Genomic DNA, 10315 nt, shown 5'->3' with positions numbered 1-10315 from the left:
ATGCGTAGCCGGGGTGCAAAGATCTGCCCAGTGCCCCCAAATTTAGTTTAAAGGTAAAGGGACCCCTGACCGTTAGGTCCAGTCATGGCCGACTCTGGGGTTGTGGCGCTCATCTTGCTTTACTGGCCGAGGGAGCCGGCGTACAGCTTCTGGCTCATGTGGCCAGCATGACTAAGCCGCTTTGGCGAACCAAAGCAGCGCACGGAAACACTGTTTACCTTCCCGCAGGAGTGGTACCTATTTATCTACTTGCACTTTGACACGCTTTCGAACTGCTAGGTTGGCAGAAGCAGGGACTGAGCAACAGGAGCTCACCCCGTCGTGGGGATTCGAACCGCCGACCTTCTGATCAGCAAATCCTAGGCTCTGTGGTTTAACCCACAGCGCCACCCGCGTCCCTTAAAATTTAGTTTAGCTGCCCCCAAATTATTGAGCTTTTTTTTGGGGGGGGGATCACTCACCTGTAACAATGATGCAGTGGAAAAAACTGCTTTTGTTTTCCTGACTCTTCGGGAATATTTGACGCTACGGAGTAAAAGAGCGACAGAGGAGGGGGGCGGGGAGCTTCGCTCCATTGCTTTTCACAGCCACCGATCGAGAGGGACTGGTATACAGTAGGTATACATTTGGCGCCCCTCAGAATTTGGTGCCCAGGTGCCATGCACCCCTTGCACCCCCAGGTAAAGACGACACTGCCTGGAGGTCCCTTCCAATTCTAGGATTCTCAGTTTCACTTTAATCCTAGAAAAATCCCCCCATGGTGTTGCTCACAGTCTCCCTGGGGCAGCAGCTTCTTATAAGGCTTCCAATGGCGGCAGCGGTGGCAAGGGGGGGGGAATAAGCTGGAAATGCCCCTCCAGGATGAACAGCAGCCCATAATGACAATAATAAACACTTTACAGTTATAAAAAGGTAAAGGTAAAGGTACCCCTGCCCGTACGGGCCAGTCTTGACAGACTCTGGGGTTGTGCACCCATCTCACTCTATAGGCTGGGGGGCCAGCGCTGTCCGCAGACACTTCCAGGTCACGTGGCCAGCATGACAAGCTGCATCTGGCGAGCCAGCGCAGCACACGGAACGCCGTTTACCTTCCCGCTGGTAAGCGGTCCCTATTTATCTACTTGCACCCGGGGGTGCTTTCGAACTGCTAGGTTGGCAGGCGCTGGGACCGAGCAGCGGGAGCGCACCCCGCCGCGGGGATTCGAACTGCCGACCTTTCGATCGACAAGCCCTAGGCGCTGAGGCTTTTACCCACAGCGCCACCCGCGTCCCAGTTATACCGAAATTTAAATAACTGCTAACCCCAATTAAGCATTTAACTAACACCAACCCGAAAACAACAAAACAGAGGAACCAAAATTAGGAGCGTTTAAAACATTTTAGCCAGTTGCCCCAACCCAAGTGTTGTTCCAGCAGTGTCCCTCTGGCCTCCCAGGTGCCTTTTAGCTGTCCAGGGTGAGTGTGGGCCCGCCCCCTAGGCCAGGTGGAAAGGGGCATTGCAACAGGGAGCAGAGATTCCTTCCAGCACTCACAGCAGCAGCAAATTGTGATTGCATGCAATTCTTTTCAGTAGTAGTACAGTGGTACCTCGGGTTACATACGCTTCAGGTTACATTCACTTCAGGTTACAGACTCCGCTAGCCCAGGAATAGTACCTTGGGTTAAGAACTCTGCTTCAGGATGAGAACAGAAATTGTGCTCCAGCGGCGCAACAGCAGCAGGAGGCCCCATTAGCTAAAGTGGTGCTTCAGGTTAAGAACAGTTTCAGGTTAAGAACAGACCTCCGGAACGAATTAAGTACTTAACCCGAGGTACCACTGTAATAGCAATAGTGTGTGGCTCCAGTGCAAATGCTTAAAAACACAATGCACAAGGCTAAAGTTGGTTCCTGGTAGGTGGGAATCATAGCTCTGTGAAGAATAAACTACGGTTCCGAGGATTCTTTCGTAGAAGCAATTTACAGTGGTACCTTGGTTTGCAACTGTTTTGGATTACAACAGTTTTGGATTACAATCACGTCAAGCCCGGAAGTGCGTGTCCCTTTTTTTGGATTACAACCCTTTTTTTGGGGGGGGGGGAGGCCCAATTGGCGAAAGCGCACTTTGGTTTACAACCTGTTTTGGTTTACAACCGGACCTCCCGAATGGATTATAGTTGTAAACCAAGGTACCACTGTACTTTAAACATATGGCATAGATGTGGCCTAAGTTTTGGGACACCCTAAACATAGCTGTCAACCGTCCCTTATTTGGCGGGACAGTCCCTTATTCCAGCGCTGTGTCCTGCTGCTGTCCCTTATTGATGATGTCCCTTAAATTTCCTGGGTTTCAAAGGAAGCAGCTCCTCTCCCTCCCTCCCTCCCTCCCACCCTGCCGGCCAGGGAGGAGGGAGGCTCCAACTGTGTTGCTTGGCTGCGTTGCTCACCCAATAAGGAGTCTAAGAACGACTGGGGGGTGGAGCTTGCATGCCTTGTGCCGATCAAATCAGCCGTGTTGCCTGGGGACTCGCCTTTGCTCAGCACTTCCCAGCGGAGAGGTGACGGTGGTTTTCCTTGCTGCATCCCCTTTGCTGGGTTGCTGCACTGTGGGAACCGCTGCTTGAGGCTTCGTTTGGCTGCTGGCTGGGCTTTCTGCCTTTGGCTCTGAGGGGCTCAGAAGTTGAACATACCTGTGCTCAGAATCGGATGGATACGTCATCGAAGGCCCACTCACCCTTGCCGGGGAAAAGGTCTGTCTGGAGTGGGGGCACATGGTGGGGGAAAAGGAAAGGAGCTGGTTGAGTACAATGGCGGGCAGCGATCTCGTGGGGGGGGGGCTTTTGGATTTGTTTTGGAGGCTCCTTCGATTGACTGTTATGGGGGAAAGGAAAGGAGTTGGTTGACTAAAATCCCTTATTTTGGCTGCTGATCCCTTATTTTCTAGGCTGCTGGTCCCTTATTTTCAAATCTGTAAGTTGACAGCTATGACCCTAAATGTCACATCCAGGCCACTGGGAGACTAGGAGATGTGTTGCGTTGTCATGCCTTCTGTTGTACACACAAACACATTAGAAGGAGGGGGCTACATATCCCCAGATAACCTGTGGGCTTTCACACATACACTGCTACCCCTGGGACACTCACCTAAAATTGCATCTGGCTTAATGCTTCATTTTACATTAGTCCCTGTCTTGTGTTATGAGCTCATGCCAAGGATTGGCAAGACATGTACAAATGAATAAAGGACTGCAGGTTTGCACCCCCTCCTTTCCCTCTCTCTAAATAATAACAATAGTAATAATAATAATAATAATAATAATAATAATAATAATAATAATAATATATTTATACCCTGCCCAACTGGCTGGGTTTCCCCAGCCACTCTGGGCGGCTCCCAACAGAATATTAAAAACATGATAAAACATCAAACTTCCCTAAACAGGGCTGCCTTCAGATGTCTTCTAAATGTCAGGTAGTTGTTTATTTCATTGACATCTGGTGGGAGGGTGTTCCACAGGGCAGGTGCCACCACCAAGAAGGCCCTCTGCCTGCTTCCCTGTAACTTGGCTTCTCGCAGTGAGGGAACTGCCAGAAGGCCCTCAGAGCTGGACCTCAGTGTCTGAGCTGAACAATGGGGATGGAGACGCTCCTTCAGGTCTACTGGGCTGAGGCCATTTAGGGCTCCCTCAAATAGATACAAACTCCCTCAAATAGATGGACCAAACTCTCTCGTTGGTTTCAGTACTGTATTGTTTACGAGGCTTCCCTGACAGTTGATAGCATTCCATTTGAACACCTCTTCCTCAAAAGGGCCTCAAAATGCATCCCCAATAATTGAGGTACTTCCAGACCAGTAAGAAAGTTGAGAGACACAATATTATTTAAGGTAAAGGGATCCCTGACCATTAGGTCCAGTCGTGGCCAACTCTGGGGTTGCGGCGTTCATCTCACTTTATTGGCCGAGGGAGCCGGCGTACAGCTTCTGGGTCATGTGGCCACCATGACTAAGCCGCTTCTGGCGAACAAGAGCAGCGCATGGAAACACCATTTACCTTCCTGCCGGAACAGTACCTATTTATCTACTTGCACTTTGAGGTGCTTTCGAACTACTAGGTGGGCAGGAGCTGGGACCAAACAACGGGAGCTCACCCCGTTGCGGGGATTCGATAGCATTCAATATTATTTACAAGAGCTATAAATTAACACAAATGAATATCCTGCAGGTGGCAGCACATTCACATGTTACCAGGCTTCTAAACGAAAACCCAGCAGCTATTTGCCATAAAATTTGTTAGCTTGCATATTAGTCAATACTATCTCCTCCCCAAATAAAAAAACTTGTAAAAAAAATTCTATCTTTGCCCAGCATCTATAATGCTATAATGTTAAGTCCTCTATACTTTTTCGGGATATGTAAGATTTATATTTTGACAGTAAGGAACCAGATGTAACTACAGTGGTACCTTGGGTTAAGTACCTAATTCGTTCCGGAGGTCTGTTCTTAACCTGAAACTGTTCTTAACCTGAAGCACCACTTTAGCTAATGGGGCCTCCTGCTGCCGCTGCGCTGCCGGAGCATGATTTCTATTCTCATCCTGAAGCAAAGTTCTTAACCTGAAGCACTATTTCTGGGTTAGCGGAGTCTGTAACCTGAAGCGTATGTAACCTGAAGCGTATGTAACCCGAGGTACCACTGTACTTTACTTTTTTATTTTTTCAATCTCTTTCCTCTGTATGGCCACGGCATGTAGGATAATATCTGCCAAGACTTCTAGCCTCCTCCCCTTTCAAATGTCATTTTGTGTTAAATGATCCTGTGCATATTGCTTTGAAGTAAGTTCCATTGTCTCCTTTTCAGGTAGGTTTGCCAGGTGCAACAGTTGGGGATTAAGATCCCTTGGACATGGCAGAACCTATGGTTGCAATCTGTACACACCACACTTAACTCTGGACTGCATTACCTCAAGGAGAGCCTCTTCCCATATGTACCTACCTGGACCCAGAGATCTTCTGAGGCCCTCCTTCGTGTGCCTCCTCCTTGAGATATTCGGAAGGTCTGGCAACACGAGAACGGGGCCTTCTCTGTGGTGGCTCCCCGTTTGTGGAATGCTCTCCCCAGGGAAGTTTGCCTGGTGCCTTCATTATACACCTTTAGGCACCAGGCAAAAACATTCCTTTTTAACCAGGCCTTTGGTTGATCTTATCGACATCCAACACCTTTTAAGAATGTGCTTCTTTTTTTGTTTGTTTTTAATTGGGTTAATGTTTTTGGTTTGATTTTATATGTTGTGGTCTTGTTTGTGAACCGCCCTGAGACCTCCGGGTATAGGGCAGTATATAAATTGAATAAATACTACTAATACTACTATTAATAATTACTTTGAACAATTAAAGACAGGAGGTCTGAGTAAACGCACATAGGTTTAAGCTAAGAGGAAACTCATCTCAGTAAAATCTAGGTGCTTTATTTATACCAGGGGAAAATGTGGCAAAAGGGAGATTCTATCCAAGCTAATATGGGAGAGGGCATATCTTAAACAGTGCCAATGTGACGTTGAGCTTAGAGTGGGCGCTTTGAATGTGGTTCTACAGGTATTTATCACCGCTTTATTTTTATTGTACTTTTGTAATTTCAACTGTGTCCCCGTCCTGTCCCTTCCCCCCCAGTTTTGTATTCTTGCTTCATTGATGATTAGCCATCCTCTGCTCCAGAATGGAGGATGGGAAGAATAGGACAATAATGAATTATGTACAGTGGTCCCTTGGTTCTCAAATGCCTTGGTACTCAAACAACTTGGAACCCAAACACTGCAAACCTGGAAGTAAGTGTTCTGGTTTGAAAACATTTTTCAGAAGCCGAACGTTCTCCATTTTGAATGCCATGCTTCTGTTTTGACTTACGCTGAGGTCTGCCTGCTTTTGCTATTTATTTTGCGTTTTTGTTTTTGCAGCTCTTTTTTGTTTTGTTTTTGTGATTGTGTGGAATCCAGTTCAGCTACTGACTGATTGATTGTGTGACTGCAGTACATTGCTTATTGATTTCATTTTATGGACCAATGGTCTCGTTAGAGAGTAAAATTCATTTTAAATTGCTGTTTCAGGGGTGTTTTTAAAAATCAGGAACGGATTAATCCATTTTGCATTACTTTCTATGGGAAAGTGCGCCTTGGTTTTGGAATGCTTTGGTTTTGGAACAGACTTCCAGAACGGATTAAGTTTGAGAACTGTAAATAAATATGGACGGAATGGAAGAGGTGCACTAAGAGAACCACCAGGCAAGAAACTTAATCTATTTTTGGGGTGAATATTCAGAAATTATCTTAGGTAGATAATTGAGATTAACTAAGAATAACATAGGGACGTGGGTGGCACTGTGGCCTAAACCACAGAGCCTAGGGCTTGCCAACCAGAAGGTCGGTGGTTCGAATCCCCATGACGGGGTGAGCTCCCGTTGTTTGGTTCCAGCTCCTGCCCACCTAGCAGTTCGAAAGCACGTCAAAGTGCAAGTAGATAAATAGGTACAGCTCTGGCAGGAATGTAAACGGCGTTTCCATGCACTGCTCTGGTTCTCCAGAAGAGGTTTAGTCATGCTGGCCACATGACCCAGAAGCTGTACGCCGGCTTCCTCAGCCAATAAAGCGAGATGAGCGCCACAACCCCAGAGTCGGTCACGACTGGACCTAATGGTCAGGGGTCCCTTTACCTTTAAGAATAACATACATGTGATGTAAAAATCATGCTATGGGCATACTGGCATTCTGGTCATAATATAGATTAGTTCTTCAGCAAATGCCTATAAGGAACTTAAATCTCAGCTTTCAGAATTGTGGTTGCTCAATTTTTTCCCCCACAGTTGCATTTTATAGCTTTACTCAGCACTTTGTCACAACCTGGATTTCTCATGAGCTGCAAATTGGCAGTTAAAACTACTGAGGCAGCAGAATTTGCTCAGATGATGACTGTATAGTCTCAGATAGTTTGTTATGAGATTAACAGAGATAATCTTTTTCTTTATTTTTTTTTGGTAGATTTATAATATCACAAGCCCCGTAAAGAGAAGACATATGCTTTGTACTTGGAACCTGAGTGCAAAATCAGAATAATTAAAAAAACCACCACATGCTAAATGTTAGAATACATATATATTATAGAAAACGAGAGAGAAAACTACAAATTATTCCTAGATCTGGCAAACATTGTATAGCATTCCAGTTTTTGTAAATGATATCTGTGAAATCCATTCAGTGCCATGAACACATTTCCAATGTTAATTATTACTGTAGATTGTAATTTGTAAAGTCTGTTCTCTGGCGAATGTGCTGGGAAGTTAAAGGATCACATAAAGGATCTGTGAGGGGAGAGACTTCTTCCACCTGCCTTGCCCCACCCTCCAGTTTCTGCTTCTCAATTTGTATTATATTATTTTTATGCACTGTGTATTGCTGTTGTTTTATTGATTGTAGTTTAGAAATTATTTATTGTAATTGCTAAGAGTGGGTTTCTGTTTAATTTTTATATGCTGATATTATTACCATAGATTCTGGAGTATAAGGCGACTCGGCGTATTAGATGACCCCCCAAATTGGCACCTGCTGTCAATAAGCTGTCGTCTTATACACTTCGGTAGCTTCGCTGGGCAGCGGCAGTGGGTGGCGGGCTCTGTGCCGGAAGACGCCCAGCGAAACTGGCTTAGCATCACTGGGCAGCTTCGCCGGGCAGCTTCCTTCTGGCGCGGAGCGGAGCCCGCAGCCCACTGCAGCCATACCCGGCGTGTAAGACGACCCCCGACTTTTTAACCTCTTTTCCAGGGTTAAAAAGTCATCTTATACGCCAGAATCTACGGTATTCTATACAGTGGTACCTCAGGTTACATACGCTTCAGGTTACATTCGCATCAGGTTACAGACTCCTCTAACCCAGAAATAGTGCTTCAGGTTAAGAACTTTGCTTCAGGATGAGAACAGAAATCGTGCTCCAGCAGCGCAGCAGCAGCAGGAGGCCCCATTAGCTAAAGTGGTGCTTCAGGTTAAGAACAGTTTCAGGTTAAGTACGGACCTCCGGAATGAATTAAATAATTAACCTGAGGTACCACTGTATACTATTCTAATGGTTGTCGAATGTTACCTTATTTGATGTAGGTTGCTTATTTTAAAGCTATGTTGTATTATCACGTTTTTGTATTGCATTAGATTGTTGCAAGGTGCACGTTCTTTGTTTCTTCAGCTTGTAAACCTCTTTGGGTATTGTAAGATAGAAAGATAGTATACAAATTAAAAGTGATGATGATGAAGAAGAAAATGTCTTATTGGATATTTGCCATTCAGGACATTAGGGGTGGTATTCAACTAGATATTTGTATGAATGCAAGAATTCGCACCAGCACAGCAAGACTTTCAGTCTCTCTCCTTCTTCCATGTATTCCAATCTGTCCCCAATTCTGCTCTGGAGGTTTTGGGGGAAACCCATAGAAAATATTTAGGGGGCATTCAGGGGGAGGAGGGAAGAACATTCTGTTCCAGAACGTTCTCCCCAGTGCTTAGTTGAATACAAGTAGCACAGACCCTCCAAGTGTCCCTATCTTCCAGGGACAGTCCCAGATTTACAGAAGCCATCCTGGTTTCTGATTTGATCCCAGAATGCCCTGCTTTTCCTTAGCATGTCCCTATTTTCATCAGTCATGGAGTTATGCATTCCTTGAGCCAAGGAGATACAACCTTTAGAAGACATCTGAAGACAGCCCTGTACAGGGAAGTCTTTAAATGATGGAGTTGTTTCACCCCCAAGTTAAGGAGATAAGTAACTATGCAATCTTTATAAGATATCTTAAAGGCAGCTCTGTACAGGGAGCTTAAAACAAAAAAAAAAAGAGTTGAATGTTTTATTAAATTATTTATTAGTGTTTTATTCTACCAGATAGGCAGGGTATAAATAATAAGATTAGTATTATGGAATGGGATGTCCCTATTTCCATTGGAGAAATATTGGAGAGAATGCTCATAGAATTGTAACTGGATTTAAAGTGTCAGGTAGGTAGCCGTGTTGGTCTGACGCAGTCAAAATAAATTAAAAAAAATAAAGAATTGTCCAGTAGCACCTTAGAGACCAACCAAGTTTGTTCTGGGTATAAGCTTTCGTGTGCATAGTATCTGAAGAAGTGTGCATGCACACGAAAGCTTATACAGTGGTACCTCGGGTTACATATGCTTCAGGCTACATACACTTCAGGTTACAGACTCCGCTAACCCAAAAATAGTACCTCGGGTTAAGAACTTTGCTTCAGGATGAGAACAGAAATCGTGCTCCGGCGGCATGGCGGCAGCGGGAGGCCCCCATTAGCTAAAGTGGTGCTTCAGGTTAAGAACAGTTTCAGGTTAAGAACAAACCTCTGGAACGAATAAAGTACTTAACCTGAGGTACCACTGTACCTAGAACAAACTTAGTTGGTCTCTAAGGTGCTACTGGACAATTTAATTTATTTTGATTTAAAGCAGTAATTGGAAGCCTCTGTCCCTCCAGCTATTTGCTGGACTACAGCTTCCATCACCCCTGGAAATTGGCCATGCCAGCTTGGGCTGATGGGAGTTGGAGTCCGACAACATCTGCTTGCCTGCTCCTCATTCACAACTGTAGCCTGTTGCCCACAGGTGTAGTGGAATTCATTGTCTTGTCATGTAAGAGACAGCAGCCAGTGGGGCTGGATACTATACGTGAAATCTAGAGGCGGGTAGCAGTCAGCAGCAAAATGCCTTGGACTGCTCCTGGTTCCTCTTGCTATTGAGGAGACGCATCCATCTCCTTCCTAGTCTCTGCACTAGGTTTGCACAACTTCTGCTCCACCAAGGCAAATGTGACCCATTCATGGCAACATGCAGTCACTGTCCTATTTTGGGGAGACTGCCAGAACTGAGTGGTTGTCAAGTCTCGCAGGCAAGACACAAAAGATGGCTGCTGAGCTGTGCTTGGCTTAGTAGATGTCAAGTGCTGGATGGTGGGGGTCACCCTCCCCTTCTCCTGAACCTTCCTGAGAACAGGAGGACAGTATAGATTTGGAACAGTGGTTTGCAGAAGGGCATAGTTCAGAGGCTGCAGAGGGGAGAAGCTGGGAAATATTGGAAGAGGAACAGCGGGTAGATGAAGCACCAGAGGAGGGACAGCTGAAAGACTCAGTGTCTTTGGAAAGCATTCCTGACCCCCCCCCCAGGACCAGGCGAACATTGAGGGTAGTAAAACAGAAAGCTCAGAGGCAGAAAGCCCAGATTAGCCAACACAGGGGCGACGTAGAATAGGAGAGACATAGGGGGTGGGATTTTATTTGGAGCAACACCATTGTCTTTGGGA

The 10315-nt window shown here is 45.8% G+C and overlaps 1 long non-coding RNA gene across 1 annotated transcript in view; it reads right to left on the bottom strand.

The window, feature by feature from the left end:
* Nucleotides 1-10315, bottom strand: part of LOC128405019 (uncharacterized) — a 112868-nt gene that overhangs the window by 24986 nt on the left and 77567 nt on the right. The window lies entirely within an intron of this gene.

The sequence above is a fragment of the Podarcis raffonei genome, chromosome 17 (genome assembly GCF_027172205.1).
Source record: "Podarcis raffonei isolate rPodRaf1 chromosome 17, rPodRaf1.pri, whole genome shotgun sequence".
Lineage (NCBI taxonomy): Eukaryota > Metazoa > Chordata > Lepidosauria > Squamata > Lacertidae > Podarcis > Podarcis raffonei.
This window is presented reverse-complemented; position numbering and strand designations above follow the sequence as displayed.